The 21,854-nt window shown below is 43.6% G+C and overlaps 1 long non-coding RNA gene across 2 annotated transcripts in view; it reads left to right on the forward strand.

Annotated features, from left to right (window-relative positions):
• Window positions 1–21,854, forward strand: part of LOC113459253 (uncharacterized) — a 338,631-nt gene that overhangs the window by 149,944 nt on the left and 166,833 nt on the right. For both annotated transcript variants that reach the window (XR_012579357.1, XR_012579356.1), the window contains exon 6: window positions 16,415–16,575. This is a non-coding gene — a long non-coding RNA (uncharacterized LOC113459253). The remainder of the gene's footprint in view (window positions 1–16,414; window positions 16,576–21,854) is intronic.

Here is a 21,854-nt window from a genome sequence, read left to right on the forward strand (position 1 = left end):
CTTTGTATTTATTTTTAGGAGACTCTTAATCTTCTCCCAGTTCCAAGAGCCATATATTACTATTTCACACGCTCCTCTTTGAACCTACAGCACAGAAAATTAAAGTGTAAATATGCATGCGAACCACCCAAAAGTCATAATAAGATTATGTGAATGCCTGCAACCACACAGCAGGAACAATGGGGTTGCACAATTCATCTGCTCCAGCGCTGCTGAATTTTAATGAGGGATAGTCAGTACATGCTGATACTCCTAGAGCTACCCTGGAGCCAGAGTGGTGATTTAAGATGCCAGTGACACAGTGTGTAGGTGAGCTCTAGGTGTAGCGTGCCTTGGAGAGTAAAGCATGATGTACCAGGCTAAAAGCACCTGATTAAATTAGAGTGAGGAATGGGACTGTGAGGGGAGAGGATCGTGGAAAATTGCCAGTCACCTGTGCTGCTTTCATCGGCTCTTGAGCTCCTGTTGCAGAAAAGACAATAGCAAACACAGAGAGGAATAATAGGAATAACCTAAATAAAGAACATATGCTGTCACTAATCACAAATCTCGTGCTGCAGGGTTTAAAGAGATCCCTTAAATATCAGGGATTAAGAGGAGAATTTAGTGTGTTCCCTCTCTCCCATGCCAGAGTTTGTTTTCACCTTCTCTCTAATACCCCTGCTAGCCTTGGTGCACCTGGGAGCCACTTGGGAAAGCCTTGGCAGGCGGTGTAGCTCTCCAAATATGCACTTTTCAGATAGGAAGATCTGCCTGTTGTGTGCAGCTAATCTAAGAATAAGCATTGCTCAGGGCGATTCTCTTTTCAGGCGGGCTGGCTGAGTTCCTGCTGCACGCCACGGGGGCTGCGGCTCCCCCGGGCCCCTGCAGCTCTTACACATGTTGGGAAGAATGCACATGTGCTCCGCAGTGAAAAACATTTCAATTAATGAGAAAGGTGTGCTGGGGCCTGGGAGGGTGTGTTTGTGTAGTGTGGTGTCAAGGAGAAGTAGGATACAACCTGGGGGATGGTGTCCTGGGATGTGGAGAACAGCTGGGGTCAGACCTGCCCTGCTTGTGCTTGGGGAGAGATCCTGAACTATTGCAGGAGCCAGGGCAGAGATTCACCTCCTGGGGAGCCTGAGCATTCATTGCAAAGGAGATTTCAGCCGTTGTGTAACACAGATAATTGTGTGCTGTACTTTTGCCTATTATTGGAAACTCTTACTGTGAGTTTATATTTGGGCTTATAGACTGTTTCATAGTGCAGGGGAGAAATTCTTTTTGCCAGCAGCCAAATCTTTCCTTCTTCCATCTCACCAAGCTCCTTGTGAGCAGATCCAATGCAGAGATATGGCCACAGTACATGTTCCCCTAATTTTGTCAATGAAGTTTCAATTTAGTTTCTCACTAAATTATAATTACTGTACAATATTTCCCTTGTAATAATAGCTCAGATTTATTTGGGAATTTTATTTTGCTGATACCAGATTATGGCATCTCACTAAAGCTGTCTGTTCTTTCTTAATTGCATTTTTTCTAGAAGACAAAAATTTAATTTTTTGAGGCAAGCTGATTGGTTTTTTAATATCAGGTCCTGTGTACTGTACTGTGTACAGTTTGTTGGGTCTCATCACATTCTTCTTGTAGTATCAGGCCAGGATATATTTTTTACCCACTTAGATGTGTGAAGCCATACTCACCTGTCCTTTCCCGATTGTTTTAGTTGAAACAACAAAAGTGTGTAGGAATTGCCCTTGTCAGTTGTTCCAAGCTAAGTAAAGCACAGAAAATTGGAGTTAAAAGCTCCTGCCCTAAAACTCTACCCAGGAGTTAGAGAAGATTGAATATCCCTGGTCTGCCTTTTCCTGTTGTGTTTTGTCGTGCTGACCAGGGCTTGCTTTGCTCTGTTAACCAAAACCAGCTCAAAAAGGATATTTCTCATCCCTGTGGTGCTGCCCACTGTGTGATTTATAGAATGTGTTACGTTTTGATGAGATGTCCTCTGTCAGTGATGCCAGCTCGGTCTGTACACTGTGAGAACATTTTTGAGATGTGAAGCACTTGAGTAAATGTCTCCTGGGTTTGTGGTGAATTAGACAGGACAAACAATTCCTTAGTTCATCTAGCCCAAATTTGCCGTTCTTTTTTTTCTCTGGTAAGAAAATGTCAGCCCTTTTCTAAATAGTAAAGATAGATCTAAATCTAAAGCACGGCTGTCTTAGTTTTAAAACTACTTGATCTCTTCGTGAAGACTGTTTGGTTATTTTATGAGGTTGTGTGAAGGAGATTTCTTTTAATTGATCATGAAAGGGAAAACTTTTGAGTTGGTATTTTGTGCATAAACCCAGCAAAAGGAAAGCTCTGCTAACCACAGTGAGTGAGTGCATCCAGCCTTCTTGGGGTTAGAGGCTGCATTTCTGAAACACATCTTACTATTGGGAAAGGAGAGAAGGAGAAATCCTGGTCTGAGTACAGCCACACCCCTGAATTGATTATCCTTGTAGGATTTGCTCATCCTATTTTGGCTGTGTTATAAAACTCAGTGGGAGCCATTCCAGCTCGAGCACATCACTCCCGCGTCAAGCAGCCCATGATGTCACGAGGAATTCCTTGTCGTAAGAGACGTCCCCCGAGGAGAGTGTTTGCTCTGCTGGAGAAGGGCCATCCTCCCACACACTCCATCTCCACCCAGCTACTCCATCCAAACAACCCAACCGAGGGAGTGCTTTGACTAATGGAGTGAGTAGGAGTGATGCCATGACAATACAATGGTGTGTCTGCTCTAGACTGTTCTTGATTTGCATTTGATTGTTTGCAGTCCTACCCATCTGTAGCCAAAGGCAAGAAGTGATAACCTGTCATGTTATATAAAAACACCTTTGGAAAAAAGTGGAGTAATGCAAGATAAATAACGTGTGCTCCCTGGGTCTCTTCTTCCCAAGCAGTCCCGAACTCGTCCCACAAGTTGCTGGTTTCTCTATTACTGAAGGGTTTCTTTCCAGATAGTTTCCATCTGGAAAAAAAAAAGAGGAAAAAGAAAAGAAAATCAAGGCAATTTGAGTGAATAAAAGCTCAGTCTATTACAATTTGAAAAGTTAGTAAATAAGCGGAGCTTGAACACATTTCAGTCCCTCAGGAAAGTAAAAGGGACAGTGGCATCAGTCACTCAGCAGCTGCACACAAAGACTCAGCTCAGTTGAGACAGTAATGGACAACCTCTGTCTTCTCCCACCTTTCTGTGGTGCTCTGACACTGAAAGTATGAGCTGGAAACAGTAAGTAATAGCGTCGTGTGACTTAAGAAGATCCCCTCTCTTGTTCAACACATCTTGTGCTCTTCTGTGGCTGATTGTCAATCGTTTAAATTATGCAATAGAAGTAACGCACAGAAATAGCTTATAGTGAAATCTTGCTGGCTCTGTTCAAGCATGTTTTGTTAGGATGTTATAGGAGGTTTTCTCATCATCTGTACAACATGGCCTAAGAGGGAGAGGGCTTTCCATACTGTAAATGCAGAGATGCAGAAATACAGGGTTGGAGAAGCCCTTGACAAATGCAGGATGAAATACTCCCACACCTTAAAATGACCTGTAAGAGTCATGTGTTTTTAGGTGAGGTAAGTGGTAAGAAGGTCAATCAACATGGAAAGGGTAGAAAGTCTTGACTTCAGTCTGGGAACTGGGAGCCAAACCTCACTTAAAAGTAAATAATTGCAGATCCAAGTTACTACTGAGCTGTCCCTCTGTTTTGGACCGAGCCCACTTAACTGACAAGCCTAAAAGCAGGAGTTCCTCTTCCCTCTGAATGGAGATCATGGTTTATTGTGCCAGCCAGAGGACCTCATTCTCCTCAGGGATACCCTGAGTGGGCCTTTTGGGTTGAGAGATTTTCTTTAGTGATTCTCTTCCAGCATGGTTTCCTTTACTCATCCTTCCCACTCTGCATGAGCAGCCTCCCTGCTGTCCCAGCAGAGCACTGATGAAGGTGGAGACGCACAAAGCTGCACTGCTCCAAGTTCTGTTTCTTCAGATGCACTTGTGTCCTCCCCAGGGTGTTCCATGGCAGCTGGCTGCTCTGTAACAGCTGCCTTTGGTGTCTGACCTGCAAAATACTGATTAATAGGAAGGCATGGCTACATGAATTGATGCTGGCAGAGGTCAATGAGCTCAGCCCATCATTTGAACGTGTTCCAGTCTTATTGGTACATGGTATCACTGTGGAAATGCTGCCTGCAATCCAAGCAGATTCCTGTGCCTGTGTACATGTTCATAACATAAAGTCATAGGCTTGAGTTGGAAGGGACCTTAAAAGATCATCTTGTTCATACTCTCTGCTGTGGACAAGGACACCGTCCTCTAGGTGTCCCAGCCCCATCCAGGCTGGCCTTAAACACTCCAGGGATGGGGCATCCACAGCTTCTCTGGGCAGCCTAGACAGGGTCTCACCATCCTTGGAGTAAAGAATTTTTTCCATGTTAAAGTTTAAGATGCCTTGAACTGCAGCTCTGGTGCCAGCTCATGGAAGCCTATGAGGCATCAGCTCTTTCAGCTTTGTTTTGAAGTATCAGGTTTCTAATCCTTAAGTCTGAGAAGAAGAGTGTGAAAATGCAATTTACCTGGAACTGCTACAGAGATACACAGGCCACTCTCACCTGACTGGGTAGAGTGTGCAGCCTGATGGCAGAACTGCCTCTGTGGCCATTCTGGCTCCAAAGTCCTCACAGGGAGTTCTGCCTTTAGCTTGACCTCCTCCAAACAGACTGAGCTAGATCAAGCCCTGCTCCTGACTCAGTAAGAATGTTATCAGATTTCCATCAAGATTTCAGTAACAGCCTAAATTTACACCTCTGCAGCTGAGTTCTGCAGATGCCCTGTGTGCATTTAGACAGTTTGAAAGCGTAGCCATAGGTGTGGGATTGTCCTCTGCATGAGAATTGGGTGTTGGCTTCAAGATGCACTGCTTTTGGGGCCGTGCCAAGGCAGCCCTAACGGAGAACCAGGTGTGCGGGCGGGGATGAGCAAACCTGGGTGCGTGTGGAGAGACTTAAAGCTGAAAGCAGGGATGGGCAAAGAATGCAAATAACCGTGGAGAAATAATTTTGCTTCTGCTTTGTTCAGAGTGAAACGTCACAAATTGGAGAATTTCCACCAAATAATTCCTTGAGAATAAAAGCATGACTGATCGGGAGGTGCTTTGATTTTTTCCTGTTGAGAATTGTAGCATGGAATACAAAACTATTTCCAAATTCTTAGGTATCCTCACTGTCCATCCTTTTTTACTCACCTCAATGACAGGTATGTGACACCACACCTGAATTTTCTGGTAAGCCTCCTCCTGTTTGATTGCAGCTCCTTTCTAGAGGGAGAAAAGGCTCCCTGGCTCTTGTGCCTGCAAGGGGAAAAGGGAATGAGGGATCAGCTGCCTGCAAGGGGAAAAGGGAATGAGGGATCAGCTTCAGCCCTGGGGAGGGGGCTGCTGGCTGGGGTGTCCTTTGTGCCCCAGCTAAGGCAGAGCAGGGAGTAACACACCAGAGCTGGCACTTGGTCTTCCTACCTGTGGAGGGGGCCTCTTCCCAATAGAGGGAGGCAGAAGATAGACAGCAGGAGATATTGCTTCAGTGGGAAAGAAGATGTGTGTGGGTGTATAATGAGGGGACTTTACAAATAATTCCTTGGTGATTATTCATTTTACAAAGGGACGATCAGTTGCCCTAGAGATATCCCATGGAGTACTTAATTTCTAGAGAAGTTTGGAGAATGCAGGATTTTTATTTCAGTGTTTTTTACTTTCCTGCCCAATGGCAAAAACAATTTTCATAATCTGTCCTGGGGATTGTGCTGTGTCCAATTGCTGGTTGTGTGCACAGCCCATTTTGAAATACAACTTTTTGTTTGGAAACTGAAATTGTTCCAAGTAGTAATACCTTCCTTTCAGATTTTCATTTTTCAGAAGTGACCCACCCTCTATTGAATAATAAAGCTTGATAACCATAGTTTCTCAGATAACATGCAATGAGCTGCCAGTATTGCTTTGGGACTAAATCAGGAAACCACTGGTGTTTTGAAGGAGTCACTTATCCAAAGGGAATCATCTATGCTTGGAAACTTTTAAAATAAGAATGTGTGTTAGAAACAACCTTTTTTGAAGATGTCCCAGGTTAATACTGAAATGAGCATACAGATTTAAAGAACAGATCAAAACACCTCCATTTCCAGGTCAAGAAGAACTGTGATTCACTCCAGAGTAAATGAAACTCACACACTTGTGTGAAATCCGCAGTAAAGGAGGTTTATAGTGGAAACATTGACTGACCTTTAATAGGAGCAGCGAGGCCAGCGCTGCTGTAACACCAATTGGAAATAAGAGGCTGTAGAGGCAAGGGCAAGGCCTTTTCCTTAATCTAGCCTGAACATTCAGAGAGAAAATCCCAGAGCAATTAACTGACTCTCATCTTTTTTTCCATTAATTGGCCACAGCACAGTACTCTGAAGCTGACAGAAATAACTGCTGTGATATTAGCACAAGTCTAAGCATTGCCAAAAGCCATTTTATTTTGAAGCTCTCTGAATTACAGTATAATTTCCTCTATTGCTTACCTAAGAGAGCAGGAAGCTGGCCATCCATCTGCTGAGCAAAAGGCTCCGAGCTTTATGTGACATAAGCCTTTATTTCTCCTATCTGTGGGAAGATGAAATCAGGGCACTTCCAACTCGGAGGAGGATATGGGATGCTAGAATAATCTTAGAAATATTACACGTATCTGGTTTTTACAGTCAGGGCCTGGCTGCTACTGCAAGCTTCTCCTGGAGACTGAGTAGCTGCATCATAAGTATCCAGCTGCTGGACCTTCTGCTCTACCCCACCTCTCCCCTTCCAGGCTGACACTTTCTCTCCTTCCCCTCCAGTGTGTGCACCATGTGAGGAGGCAGTGATGAGCTCTGGGGGATACAGTGTAATGCCATGTAGGTCTCACGTGGCAGGACAATTTGAACCTTGTCTGGGAGCCCACAGCTCAGATCTGTGTTGTATTCCTGGCTCTGGAGTCTGCAGTGCTGCAGGAAATAAATCAACAGTCCCACTCCTGGACAAACCCGAGCTCCTGAAGACTTTTGTCTCCTGCTTGGTGGCTGCTGCTCCCTTGCAAATAACATTCCTGTTCCCTGATGATGGGGAGCTTCAGCTCTTTGGGATTGGTGTTCCTTGTGACAATTGAGAAGCAGTGCATGTTTCCACATCAGTTTCCTCCTTTTCTGGAATCTGTTAGGCTGTTCCACTCATCCACATGTTTAATATTGTTAGTGACCTGCACCTAAGGCTCTCAGGTGATTCTGATACCACTCATTCATTTTGTTCCCCCAGAAAATAAATCACTATGTAGCAGGTCCCATTCCCAGGACCAAATGCAGAAGTGAATATAAGGGAGTTTAAGCAAGTTGAGATTCAGAGGCTGTTGGGATTAGTGCAATCCTCTGCTTTACTTGAAGACTTTGCAATTATTTATCCAACATGTGTACTTCCTGAACTACTAAACTCTTTAAGTTATACCCCTTTGGATTCACTGGGACAAATTAAAAGGTGTTGTGTACATTACATTCATCTGTTGCATTCATTTCCACTTCCTGTGGCTATTTCTGTACCAACAGCTTCAAAGATGGACTATCCTCTCCTCCAAAATGATTTATCCTTCTTTTTGGTTTTGTGCAACTCTTTAAATTCCCAAAGATGTCAGTCTAGTGCTTGGCTAGAAGGAACTTTAAGTCTACCATTGTCTAAAAGTCATAATTCTGGTGCAAGAGAAGCTTAATGTTGTGTCCATGGAGTTAATTTGATTCATTGTTATTTTAGCAAAGAATCCTTGATGTAAGAGAGATTTTTTTTCAAATAGATTAAGCACTGCATCTCAGCCATTTGTCCTCCCACATCATCTCTTTCCATCAAGAAAATTTAAGCCCTTGACAGGAGTAAAATATTATGAGTGTTTTGTAAAAGGCAAAAATTAGAGAAGTCTGGACTGCTTGTGTTGCAAAATACTTGAATGTTACATCAAATATTTGGATCTCAATTGTTCTCTTGATAGAACATGAATTGAGAATCCAATGGCATGAAATTTATTTCTAACAAGAAAAACAGCTGCTTGCATTTTCAAACTTGCTTCCTGATTTTGCTTGTTTTCGTTGTTGCTTGGCCATTCTGCTGGATGTTGGGATGTGATGCTCAGGAGCAGCTGCTCCCTGAGACTCAGAGCCTTTCACTTTGGATAGACAGGGTGCCTCAAAAGATATTCTATCTTCAGTATTGTTTGCAATATAGTTCAGGTATTTACTCTAACAATTTAGACCTGGTATCAACTCCTCTTCCTCTTCCTCTTCCTCTTCCTCTTCCTCTTCCTCTTCCTCTTCCTCTTCCTCTTCCTCTTCCTCTTCCTCTTCCTCTTCCTCTTCCTCTTCCTCTTCCTCTTCCTCTTCCTCTTCCTCTTCCTCTTCCTCCTCTTCCTCTTCCTCTTCCTCTTCCTCTTCCTCTTCCTCTTCCTCTCCTCTCCTCTTCCCTTCCCTTCCCTTCCCTTCCCTTCCCTTCCCTTCCCTTCCCTTCCCTTCCCTTCCCTTCCCTTCCCTTCCCTTCCCTTCCCTTCCCTTCCCTTCCCTTCCCTTCCCTTCCCTCCTCTCCTCTCCTCTCCTCTCCTCTCCTCTCCTCAAGATAAGACCCCCCTTCTAAAATACCAATTAATTATATAAGTGGGATATATTACCATAAAACACATAGTAATTAGAGGTAGGTATATGGAAGAGAAAAATAGTCTTGGTTTCTTACTGGGTTTTTATATATACACATAAACCTCTCTCTAAAAAAAAATTTTGATTTGCATTTTCCAAAGTCATAAAATACATTTATTTTTGTTGATTTTTGATTTTTCAGATCAACACCTGTTGCAAGAGCATAAACAATTTCTGTAACTCACATAAGCTTTGACTAGTAAGATATAGGGGTAGATGGAAATGATTTTGATTCCAATCTTTCCATCTACCTTGCTTGAAGACAATCCAGAGATAGTGAGAAAAGAGAATTATTCTGGGCATTTCAACTTCTTGCCAGAATCAAGATACAGGAGTTTAAAATAAAAGCAAGACAAATGTAATTCTTCTGGCCATGCAGTTCTGTTCCACATTAAGGGCACAGATTTAAAATATTCAGTTGCCTGAACTCTTACTCTCTGCATTGCAGTTAAAATAAAGAAATAGTAAAAATAATTGCATGACCAGTAGTTTTCTCATTCAGATCCTTTGCTGTGCCAGTCCCTGTGGCAGCTGAGTTGTCATTCAGGTGCTCTCTGAGTGCTGAGTCTTTACACATCCAAGAAAAGTCATATCTGGAAGGAATTCACACAGCTCCAAACTGATTTGATGTTTGAAATCTCTCAGCTGTGTCCAAGCAGGCTAAATGCAGAAGAGAAATCTGAAATATGAGCCAGCATTCACCCTTAAAAGGTGCAAAACAAAACTTCTGGTTCAAGAAAACACATACAAATGTAATAATAATATTTTTGTGCTTTTCTACACCTCTAATCCTAGCTTGTGCATGAAAGTCACTGGTAGCCCAGGTCTCTGTATCTGCCTATGCAGCTGGAGAAGTGGATGAATTATCTTGAATAAAATCAGGGATAATCCAAACTGAGTTCAAAACTGATCTGAGATTAAAGGAGAGTGGGCAATTCATTGTTAACATTTTTGAGCACCTCTTAACTTTTTGACCTGGACATGATTGCACTGTTTCTTCAAAAAGCAGGAAGTACAATATAAACCTCACATGAAAACCTCTTCCTTTGCGATTTCTAACCTAATTTTGTTGACAAACCACATGTATACATTCTGACTTGGAAATGTCAAAATGTTTATTTTCAGTCAAAATGTTTCAACAGTTCAAACTAAAAAGAAAAAAAAATTAAGCTCTGAACTTTTGATTCTATGGGAAAAAATGCTGAATGTTTGATGTCAATCTGAAATGAAAAATCATGATCTTGATTTTTAATTTTGGCTTTTTAATGGCTCTATTTGATACTTTATATTTTTGAGGGACAGCACTGTCCCCCAGTTGTGCACACTCAAATTCTGCCAGCCTTTCAGTTTACACATCTGCTAAGCGTCGTGCAAATGGAGGTTAAACATGTCCTGTGGGGTGACCACTCGGCTTTGTGAACAGTCCCATAAATAACAGGCAGCTGAAAGGCTGGACTCAGCCTGACTGAGCATCTAACCAGAAACTGAGGTTTAAAAGATGCCAAAGAGTCTTAAAAACTTGCATGTGTTTAAGCTGATCTGATTTATACCTGTTTATAAAAGCTTTAACTTTGGTTATATTTATCCAGTTATTCTAGATTTACATTACCATAAATGAGACAAGGATTTGGCTGCTTTTTTCTCCCCGCTTGTATAAACAAAAACTATTCTATCTCCCTTCTGCTTGGGACAGGTCACAATCTGACTTGATTAAACTGGTTGTGTTTGGACTGAGGGGAAGTCTGTGTTTCCATGCCTGGGTACATGGGGTATTTTAAGCAGCCTATCCACAGAAGGCACTCTCTTGAGCAACAGGCTGAAGTTTGGGATAATTAGATGGTGCTGAGGATCCTTCCTTCGGGATAACTCTGGCGAGCTGACTGTCAGTGTGGGTGATCAGGGTGCTAATGATGGCCTTGGGCTCTAATCTCTCTGGAAGGACATCTTGGCTGTGTAAGAGCCCTTTCTGCAAATGCCCAGGCTTTTACATCTCAAACTCATCGCTTGTGGCCAACTTCAGAGTGAGGAGGTGGCACCGGGGTTTAGCAGCGGGCTGGGTGGGGACACGGACATGGCAGGAGAGGAAAGGCACTTGAATGTGGGGGAGTGCTGCTCTGAACAATTAGGAAGGAGTGAGCAGGGTTTGAGAGGGACAGACAAGGTGCACACTCAGCTTTGGGCTCTGACTGATGCCTTCAAGAGGTAGAGGCAATTGATTGCTGTCACGTTTATCTTAATTAATGAGCAGCAATGCCTTGCTCAGTGTCTGCTTGTGGGGACCTGCTAATTCACTTACTCCCAGGGTTTGCTTTAGCAGATGGAAAAGGATTGTTTTACCATATTTTCAATGGCAATTCAAATCTATTTTTATCTGTCTTTTGGCTTGCATGAAAGGAGGCTCCCACCTGTTTTTTGCAGGTTGTTTTCAGGACTGCAAGCCAGATTAAAAGTTGGCCTATTTAGTGCTATATGGAAAATGAATTTGTTCTCTAGCAGAGAATAAGGAAGGTATCCAGGCACAGTGCTGGCATTTGGCCCTGTGTCACTGCATGAACTCTGTCTCCAGAGAGCTGTTCTGGGGTCAGCAGGATCCCCACTGCTGGCAGTGCCGTGGGCTCCATGGGCTGCTCCTGGCTCCTGGGTTTGCCAGAGAATGGGTGGGTGGGATTCTTTTTGCATGGCTCCATTCAATACTGACTGAAGTGTCTGGGAGAGGAAGGAAGATTTAGCAGAAGACCTGGAGAGCTCTACTGACTTTTGAGAACATTAAACTTTTTAGGACAGCCTTTAACAGGGAGTTATTTTTGATCTCACTGGAGTTTAGCAGTGTCTGCTTTGAGAGTTTGCCATTCTCCACTCCTTGTGTTAGATTGGAAACATCAGCACTCAGGCAGTCCAGTGGAACGCTGGTTTTGCCTCAGTTTGTTTAAGTCAGCCAGGCTCAGTTCATATCTCCTCCCACAGCCTCAGGTAGGTGTCCACCTTCTCCAGCTGCTCCTCAATACACCACTAGAGAAATTTAAGAGCAAATAACCATCAAAGACATTTGTGATGCTCTTGCCTGAATCAGGAGCTCTTATAGTCAGCTGAGAGTTTCACAGACTCTCTGAGAGGTTTTTAGACCCTTTTTCCTCTCCCAACCTTTCTCATTGATTTGCTGTTACATATGACTGTATTTACAAGCACCTGACTCAGAGCTCCTTTTATTCATCACCAGGAACTCCACCAGAAGAGCTACATCAGAGCTCGGCAGTGGTGTTATTTATTCTGGCTTCTCTCAGGGTGACTTTCTGGGTGGGTTTTTTTGGTTTTCATTTTCTGCTATTCAATTGCTGGACTCTTTTCTCAATTTGTTCTTCTGGATCTACTGAAGAAATATGAGTGCTGTATATCATGGGGCTTAGGCCCTCTTGCACTAATTAACTTGTAACTTCATCTTCAATTTTGCTAAATTTGGTGCTTATTTTACTGTAAACACCCATTTGTTCCACTGGGTAGCAGAGCTCTCTGAACATCTGGGAATCATCATGTGTCATGAATGACATGATGTATCCTCACTGTTAGAGCAGCACAATGCTAGATCTGATGGATGGAAGAAATGTGTCGGGGGAAGATTAATACACACTTGGTTTGTGACTTGTGACTCACTGGGTAAACTTTGTTCTCTCTTTGATGGTACAGATCCAAGATCTGAGTTTTCCTCTCCCATTTTGGTCCTGATTTAAAACATAGGAGCTTGCACTAATGAGACTGGAGCTTTTGCCTCCACATCTCCCTGGACCAACAGGTCTAAATAAATCCTCTATTTGTATGGCACAGCTCTCTCCTGGAGGTGGTTTGCTACCCTTAGGCTGGACAACCAGTGAGAATTTGGTAATATTCTGTCCTTGCTGTGCCTTTGGAAGTGCATGTGGTACAATATCCTCTCTGAATATCTTCTGGATTAAAGATAAAGCTGTCCTGACAAAACAAAACTCTCACTCTTTGATTTCCCCATTAAAATTTTGTACTGGAATCTCTTTAAAAATACCTGTTTGTCTACCCTGTGAAAATGTCCCTTGGGAAGCAGCAGGATGGTATCTGAAAGGTTGGAACTTCACATCCTAACACATGTATGGATACAGAAAGTATTGTAAGAAGTTTATTTTTACAAGCATAACTGATACTGTAAGAAACAAAACATTGATTTTCCATGTGAAGAAGCACTTCAGGCTCACCAGGTCTAGGCAAGGTGGCTTTTGCTGTGGTCACTTCTTGCTTGTCACCTGTGCCCTAAAACAGATCTATGGCACCTCCTACAAGAGCTGTTCCCATGTGTTGCCTTGGCAGTAGAACAGCCTGGAAGAGTTGTCCTTGCATGGGCTGTCCTCTGCCCAGGACACCATAGGTCCATAGGAGAAGAGGGATTTTACTCTTTTTCTAGTTAGCAAAAGCAATCAAGCTCCAAGTGCGTCTTGTGGGGAAATAGATAAGGCAATCAGGGAGAACCTACAAGGAGGGCTGGAAAAAAAGAGGTTCAAAGAAAAGTCTGGAGTTCCAGCAGTTTTGTTCCCAGACTGGCTTGAGCAAGGGCTCCAGTCTGGCCTGTGGTAGCACCAGCAGCAATGAGATGAGTCAGTGCTGGGTCCCTCTACCTTTTATACAGAACAGAAATTAGGGGCTGAGGCACAATACAAGGGCTGTGCAGGCCTCTCCAGGTGCAGCATTCATAAATTTCCAGATAGAAGCTCTGAGAACCCAAAAAGGTCACTCACTGTCTTCAATTACACTCTTGTTTTCTATTTATTCCATTTTTTTCTCCTTTTGTATCATTTACCTGTTTTGATTTAGTTTTTTTAGAGCAGATTTCCATTTCTAGAAATTGCATTCACTCTACTTTCAGCATGCTGTATGACTGTTCATTGTTACATATTTGGTGAGCAGGAAAAAAATGGAGAAATTATTAGAGGCTGCTCAGAGTGGGGCTGTTGTGATGGTCATTAGAGGGGAAGCGTGGCATTTTGTCTGTGTCAGAATGAGGCCAGAGACAAGTGAGCAATAATGAGGCTCTTGAAACCAGTCTGCAGGTGCAGAGTGGTGAAATAAATAGACAGGTGCAGAGAGTGAGTTTTTAATCAGAGTCTTGGCAGGGATCTGGCTCAGGGGCTGCCCTGTTTGGCTTCTGTGCAAAGGAGGAAATTCAGTGGCAGAGGACTCACATGCAAACTGCAGCTCATGCTTGTGCACCACAGAAGATTCAGGGGGGTTCCTATTTTTTTCTTCAAAGCACTGTCATACTCTTGGAAGAGTGAAAGCTTGTTCCTTGTAGCACAATAAATGAGCACAACTCCATGTCCTTCTGAGGATAGCTGGCTCTGATCTAGAGATGAATGTTCATGTCAGCATTCTCTGTAAATACTGCAACTTGAAAAAACACATTTTCAGAGAAATTTGCTTTTGCAAGGGTTGTGATTTATTTTGGGCTCCTTACCAGGAAGTATTTGAGCAGGTGAATCATAGAATCACGGAATGGTTTGAATTGGAAGGAATCTTAAAGAACATCCAGTTCCAATCCCCTTGCCATGGACAGGATGTTATGATGGTTTGTGTGTCCTGTAGTTTTCACTCATCCAAGGGGTGATGCTGTCTCTTGCCATGGGGCTTGTCTAGGGCAGAATCCCTCCAGGTTGCTGTGAAGCAGCACCTGGTCCCAAAGCTTTCCCAGTGGCTACGAGGCTGCTGTAGCTGGCAACCTGTCAGGTACTGGGGTGTGAACTCAACCTGGGCTCCGTTCAGCTTTGAGGAGGGCGTGCTGCAAGCTGGGGCAGAGCCAGCAGAGGTATCTGATCACAGAGCTCATCTGCAGCTCTCCACCCTTCCATGTGGGCACGGAGCTCACCGCATGCCGCGCACGGGGGATTCTGGCGCTGCCGCGGCTCGGCCTCGGCGGAGGGGAGTTCAGACCCCCTACATCTTTAAGCCCAAAGGGCACTGCAGCAATCCTCTGTGTGGTCTCGTTCTACGACATCATTGGTAGGGGTTGTTCTTGTCCTGCTGGCTTGTTTGCAGGAAGAGCTGTGTGGTCTTCCAAGTGCTCTTTGAAGTTCATGCAGAGTCACGAGGACACAGTTAAGCTGAGCTCAGAAAGGCTGATTTGAGGTCAAACCAGAACTTCAGCGGTATCGCTGGTCTTGGTTCTTGCTGCACATATTGTGCACAAAATAGGTGATAAATTACAGCCATTCTGGAGAAATGATGCATGAAAACATTTAGGGTGAGGTAAAATTTCTGTTAGGAAGCACCGCTTAGAGGCAGAGTAGTAAAAGCTTGGAATACCTACACCTGAACTGGTGTACCAGGTTTGTATGTGCCTATTGTGCTTTTGGGTAAAGCAGAGGGGTGTGAATATTCAGCAAAGCTGGAATTCACAGACTTTGACTCATTTCCATTTCTCCACATTCAGCAAGTAGGGCTGTAACATACATTTTGAAATCCCTGTACTGCTCTGGATTTTATGGCATCTCCTGGGAAAGTCACTCATCTTCTTCAAGTCTCAGTGTTTTACATTAGATGAGGATGTCTGCACCACACTAGTCCAAAAATTCAAAGGTGCTTATACTAAGGTTATGGGAGCATTAGAAATGCTATGTACCTTTTGTTGTCTTATTTTTCTGTTGCTGGGAATGTAATCATCAATTATACCAGTACCCAATTTGAGTAGCTAGTAAATGATAATCACTCTTCAAAAGAAAACTTCCAACTAGTGGTGGGTTCTCAATTTGGCTTTCAAGGACAGGCTGGACAGGGCTTGGAACCTGGTTTAGTGGAAGGCGTCCCTGACCATGGAAGGGGGTGGGAGCTGAATGGTCTTTAAGGTCCTCTCCAAACTGTTCTGTGCTTCTTGTGAATTATCCCTACTGCTCTATCCTGGTCCTGTATCATTCCTTGTAACCCAATTACATTAAAGCAGTTTTCTGGAAAACTTAGGGGAAGTGAAATTAGGATGTCTGAAAAATAAAGGGAAAACTATGTGATAGCAGGGTTTGATGATAGCAGCAGAAAGAAAGACATTGTATTCCAAGAATAATGTTGAAGGATGCTGGTCCTACAGGCTATGCAGAGAAACACTTGAAGGGATGACAATAAATTGGGATTTGGCAACTTTCTGCAGACAAGCAAAAGGAAAGAGAAAAGTTAACAACGGCTCCTGAACTTTGCTGACATGCAACTTGGTTACAAACAAGAGGAAAATCCCTCCTGCAGCTATTCCATGAAGGTTTGGGAGGGCTGGTTGAAAATACACAACTGAAATTTCTGATCAGTGTTTTTGAGTATAATGAGGAGAATCTATGGAACATGGCCCTTCCTGTGAAAGTGACTGTGCAACATTTCCCCCATTGCTGCTCTTGTCTAGTTTGCCTGCTGACCCTCTCTCTGAAGGCTGCCTCTGCTGCCACATCATTCAGAGCACGAGTGTGGAAAGTCCTTGATTTTCATCATGGGGGCAAGGTGAAAGCTTCTAGTATAGATTGCTTTGTAAGGCAGCTCCAAGAAATGACAGCAAGTATTAATAAAGCTTGCTTAATTGGTATTAGCATAAATGTAAAGCCAAGTAATATTATCAGTATCAGTTCTGGAACAGTTCCATGGCATGCTCTTCACATCTCTGTTTATCTGTTTCAGGTGATCTCAGGAGACTGCTCAGGGGGAATTCAGGGACGAGAAACTTAATGGCTGCAGTTTTATAGTCTTTATCAGACCATCGAGCTGTAATCAGAAGATAAGAGTTATCATCCGTCATCTGAATCAAGTTTCAAGAGAAAATCATTGCAAGACAGCCTCTGGTGAGTCTATGAATTAATTCAGATTTGGGAAATGTTATGTAATTTGTGTTAACACCCTCAAGCTCTAGTCACAGATCAGGAATTTTCTGTGCTAAATACTCTAAGAAAACAAAAATACAATTGGGAGTTTTTTCCCAAAAACAAACTAACCAACCAGTCCAAAAAGGTGGAGTGTTACCTAGGCTATTTCTCATGGATTTGTGATTACTGTAAGCTCATATGATGTGCAGAGTCAATCTCATCTTTACAGGGCTCTGAAAACTGGGATAGATTTTCCCAGGTTTTCCCTGTGGAACAGAAGTCCACAGGACAGGATATTCCAATTGGGATAGATTTTCCCAGGTTTTCCCATGGAACAGAAGTCTTGAAGAATGTATTGTCAGCATGTATCTAGTGGTCTGATATAGAGGGAAATGATTATGGGGAATAGACATGGTCATTAGGAATGTTGGTGAGAACACCTCAGAGATGCTGCAAATCCCCCTCTCCTGACAGCCAGTGCTGTAACAGGACAAATATTCATTGTGCAATGAGTAATCTCTAGATTTAAATCCTTTTCACCATGTATCTAATTTAGTGGGAAGAGGTTGGAAAGATATTAGGAAGAGGAGTGCTGTTGGGTTTCCACGGGCTTCTCAAGCCATTAATGTTTTACTGGAGTGCTTCTGGAAATGCAGTCCTTCCTCAGCTGTGGCGTTCAGAGCTGAGCTGCTGGGCTCTCTCCATGGTTGTCTAAATCAGCTGATTCAGGTTGTGGCCAGCAGCAGCAGAGGGGAAAGGCTGCTCAAGGGCTCAGTCCTGCTCCAGGGGTCCCTGTGCCTGTGCACTCCGTCCCTGTGTGAGCCATCTGAGGTGGATGGCTCCAGTCAGAACCGGCCCCATGGACAGCGAGGTGGCTGTGGGAGTGTCCCTGTGCCCTCAGCTGGCTATCCCACATCTGCTCCAGGTCCTCAGCTTTCCTCCTCCTTCACCCCACTTGGGACTTGAGAAGCACAGGGCAGAATGGAGCCAAGGGCTGCCTTTGTTCCGCGAGGCTGCCCCAGCTGGAACCTGCCAGCTCTGACATTGACACTGTTATATCCTCTGGCATATTACACTGCATTTACATCTTTTCATGCACCCCAGCAGACACATGGCTTACTTTAAGCACCATGTGTGAGAGCTTTCATTAAAACCATTACAGGACACCAGATGGGGATGCAGAGTTGACAGCAACAGGGCTGCTTGCTACCATGTTGGATTTAGGAAATATTCCAGAGTGCTTAGCCCTTCTCACCACTCTGCTTTCCTGCTCTGTGGCGACACAAACTCTTCTGGGTTGGAGTTACATCTCTAGGAACCAGTCATCTTTTTTGAGTTTTTTGCCAAGAAGAGTGAAATGTGTCAGATTTTGCTCATCTGAGTTTTCCAGGTCACATATTTTCTGAATTACCCATTACGGCAAATAGGATTTCAGTGGGAGTGCTTGATGATAAAGAAATGTCAAATGAAATGGAACAGAAAGGTTGATTTTAAAGTTTTGCCTTTAAGTAGGGGAAAAAAAAAGGTATTTATGAGAATTTTCAATAAATTAAGATACAAGACTCATCAAAGAAACAGCATCTCTGAGGTGTTCTCAGGAATACCAACATCTAAAGTACAATGGAGTCTAGAGAAAGTGCCAATAGTCTTAAACAGATAAACTGTAAAGGGATGTGTTTTAAGAGGGAGTAGATTACTGGATCTGGTAAATCTTGGCCTATTTGATTTAGATGGATTAAAAAGTATCTGATCAGTAGAGCTTGGACTGGAAGTCTTGTAAACTAAATTCTTGTGTTAGCTGTTCCTCCTGCCACAGCAGTTACTGAAAGAGTGCCAAAATATTTGTGACAGATGTGGGGTTTTTTTTAATTTTTAAGTCTGATAAAGTGATTTTTTTTTCAGATGTCAGCGTTTCCTACAGGTAAAAACCACGATGCTTTGCTTTAATATAATCAAAAGATGATATGTAATGTGATGTTTTGAAATGACTTTTATATGAAAAAGACTTAAACTTCAAGAGGTTTTTAGAAGAGTTAAGTAATCACAGAGAAAACGAAGGAACATTTGAGACTATAAATATTAATTTATTTTAACATTTTCTCTAATTGAAAAAAATACTGGGTTTTGGTTCAACACCCAAAGTCCCCAAATCTGTTCTAGCCCAATATAGATTTCTATAGCTATAAATATTTGCTTCTGATTTTCTTATAGTGTTGTTACATTGTATTTTATTTTATATGTCTTATTGTTGGATAATACAACCACAACCACTTGCTTGTGTTGAATTTTGAAAATTCTATTTGAGAAGATAAAAATTAAGTCTTTTTATTTAATATCCCTGTCATAGACAGGATTTGAGTGGAACTGGAATTCTGTGACATTTTTTTAGCTGAAATTCTTGGAGCAGGGATGAAATATCAACATTCCTAAAATGAAAATATGTTTTGTTGTTGGTGTGACTGAAAAACAAGGAACTTTTAATCCTGTGAACATTAAACTGTGTTTAGCAATAGATATTTAGGGACGTGCTGTGTCTTAAGGTAGCTTGAAAGTCTGATCAACGTATTCTTTCCTGTTTGTGTGGTTCACTGGCTCCTTTGAGCCCAGCTGATTCATGTCATACCTACCACAGGAGACAAAGCACTCTGGATTCCAGACAGGTAGGAAGAGGAATATTTCAATTTAATAAATCAGCGGACTTTTAGATTTCAGCTTGAAAAGATAATCTGCAGCGCATTTCCAAATAATGCGACTTTAGCTAAAGACAAATCTTCAGCTCCCGTGCTCACTAGTTTTGGCTAGCAGACTGTTTTGAGTGTTTTTATATCTCTGGATGCTCTGTCCTTGCTACATGATCAGAAATTGCTGTCTTCAGCCTGCTGCTGGCAGAGTGAGCGGGCCGTCCCAGCTGCTCTCTCGGCAGGAGCACATCCCTGGGCTGTGCATGCACCGCAGCGAGCGCTGTAAACACACAGCCTAGCACGCAAGCCTTCCCTCCCGGTGAACTTTGCCATTTGCTCATTTATCCCCGCTCTAGGTTTTCTCTTGTGTTTGCCTCCTTCTATAATTTCTTCCTGTAAAGCCTGTGTGGGCTGGCTCCTAGTTCCCGTGCAGTGCGATTTTCTAATCCAGCAGTTTCACCTCCGGCTTTGGACATAAATCAGCAGGGAGCTCTCACAGGTTCCTTGTGCCCTGCTCAGGGAAGGAAGGAGGAATACTGCAGATACTGAGCTAATGCTATCAAGCTGCCCAAAGCAGGAGAAGAGATTGATAAGAGAAAGCATTGTATTTATAGTTTCTGGCATATAGCATAGCACAAGTCCTATTTAAATTCTTCAGAAATTAGGATCAGATGACTTAGGAACTTCTGGCGTATTTGAATCTTAAGTGGTTACAGACAGTTTTGCTCAGACTTTCCTTCAGTTGTTATATGTGCTACTTCTTCTTCATTTAGAACTGGTTGGGAAAGTTTACAAATTCTTGGGAGAATGGAAAAAAATCCTGCTCACACTGAGGCTGAATGGCAACAGGGACACAGATCCTCCCTGAGGCGCTACCTTTCTTGTGCGTGTGTCTGTGTAAATGTGTGCAGAGGGTGCTGGTGTTCAGTGTGATGTTGCCTTTATTTTCCAAATATTAATTCTGACCTTGCTGCCATCATGTAAAACATGGGCATGGTAGAGATCTGCTCAGGTAAAGAGTCAACTTCAAATTACCATAATTTTTGTCTTCAGCAATGGGTTGTAGTATGAAGCACTTGAATGGATACTTTATGAAGAGTAGGGAAAATGTAAAACAGCCTTTATTTGTAGAAAATGTAATGCATTGTTGTCATTGGAGCACCATGAAAAGCATGGTACAGAAGTGCCCTGGGATGGCTGTCAGGAGGTAAATCACTGCCTGGGCACAGAGCAGAGGACAGCAGGTGCCAGTTCTGAGGATGGGGATGGTGTTTTTCTGCTCAGACCCACCTGCACTGCCGTGAATGTGACACAGTGGTTGGGCTGGCTTGCTCTCACACAATGAGAACAGCTACAGTTTCCTTCTTATTACTGCTTTTATTAATTGCCTTCATCTGAGCTGAGAGCTCAGCCTGTTCTCCAATGGGCAGATTCCAGCTCAGATGGGTGTTCTGAGCATGAAACTGGTTCCACTTCTGTTCTGTGCCTATGCAGCAGCAGCTGAGGTCCAGCCTGCCTTCCCAGGGGCTCCCAGCAATTCCGTGTGCTCAGCCAGCCCCCTGTGCTAGCAGAGCAGCTCTTGTGGAACACAGGGATGCACAAAGCCCTGGTCAGCTGGACCAGAGTCTGTGGAGTCCAGCCCAGCCCCTGCCCTGCCTGCACTGTGGGGCAGCCCGAGCTGCTCTCCAAGCAGCCCCATGTGTGTGCAGGAGCAGCCTGGCTCAGAGCAGCCTCCTGCCAGGGCTGCCTGGCACACCCTGCAGGGATGTGCTCAGCTGCAGTCAGCGTGGCAGTGTCCAAATGTGGGAGTGCTCCCAGAGCCTCAGCAGCTGGGGAGAAGGGGCTTGGGCTCACACACGGCTCTGCCAGCCTGCAGGTAGGGCAGGGAGCCTCCTGAGCCCCCACCCCCTGGCCTCACTGGTCCCCCACAGTTTCCAAGCTTTGGCAAAGGCTGCTCCCTCTGCCCGCTCCTTGCGGTTATGGGCTGGGTCATCTGCAGGAGGAGCAGAGCTTTGCAGTCTCCCTGAGGTCTCCTGAGTCCTAGGGGAATAATAACTCATTGGGGTGGCTGCAGCTTGACAGGGACCTGGAGGTTAATTGCTGTAATTCCCTGGCACTATCTTTCACCCTTGGGGCAGGACAAGTAGGAGTTTCTCCCACAGCAGGAGTCTGAGTTGTTCTACAGGAAACACCCAGGCCAAGAGGCCTCTCTCCAAGTTAGTTCTTTTACAGTTACAAACTTGGTATTTTTTTAAGGAGATCTCTAAGCGAAGTAAGAAGGAGGTCTGGTAGATGGATTTCTCACTTGCAGGCTCTCACAGTTGTATCATTAACATTGCCACTGATCAAAAGATCAGATGCAAATGCATATAAACAAGTGAATTGATCTTTGCCTTTAGAAATAACAAAGTTGGGGAAATCCCCCTCTATCCTTAATCACCAACCCTAAAAGATTTTGAGTCTGATTGTCCTTGACAGTGAGTCAGTGTTAACTTGACACAAAGACAGGGAGAATGGAAAGTTGTTTTGTGAAAGTGTTTTATATCCATTTTGAGTTGTTATGACCAACAATGAACC

The sequence above is a fragment of the Zonotrichia albicollis genome, chromosome 3 (genome assembly GCF_047830755.1).
Source record: "Zonotrichia albicollis isolate bZonAlb1 chromosome 3, bZonAlb1.hap1, whole genome shotgun sequence".
Classification (NCBI taxonomy): Eukaryota; Metazoa; Chordata; class Aves; order Passeriformes; family Passerellidae; genus Zonotrichia; species Zonotrichia albicollis.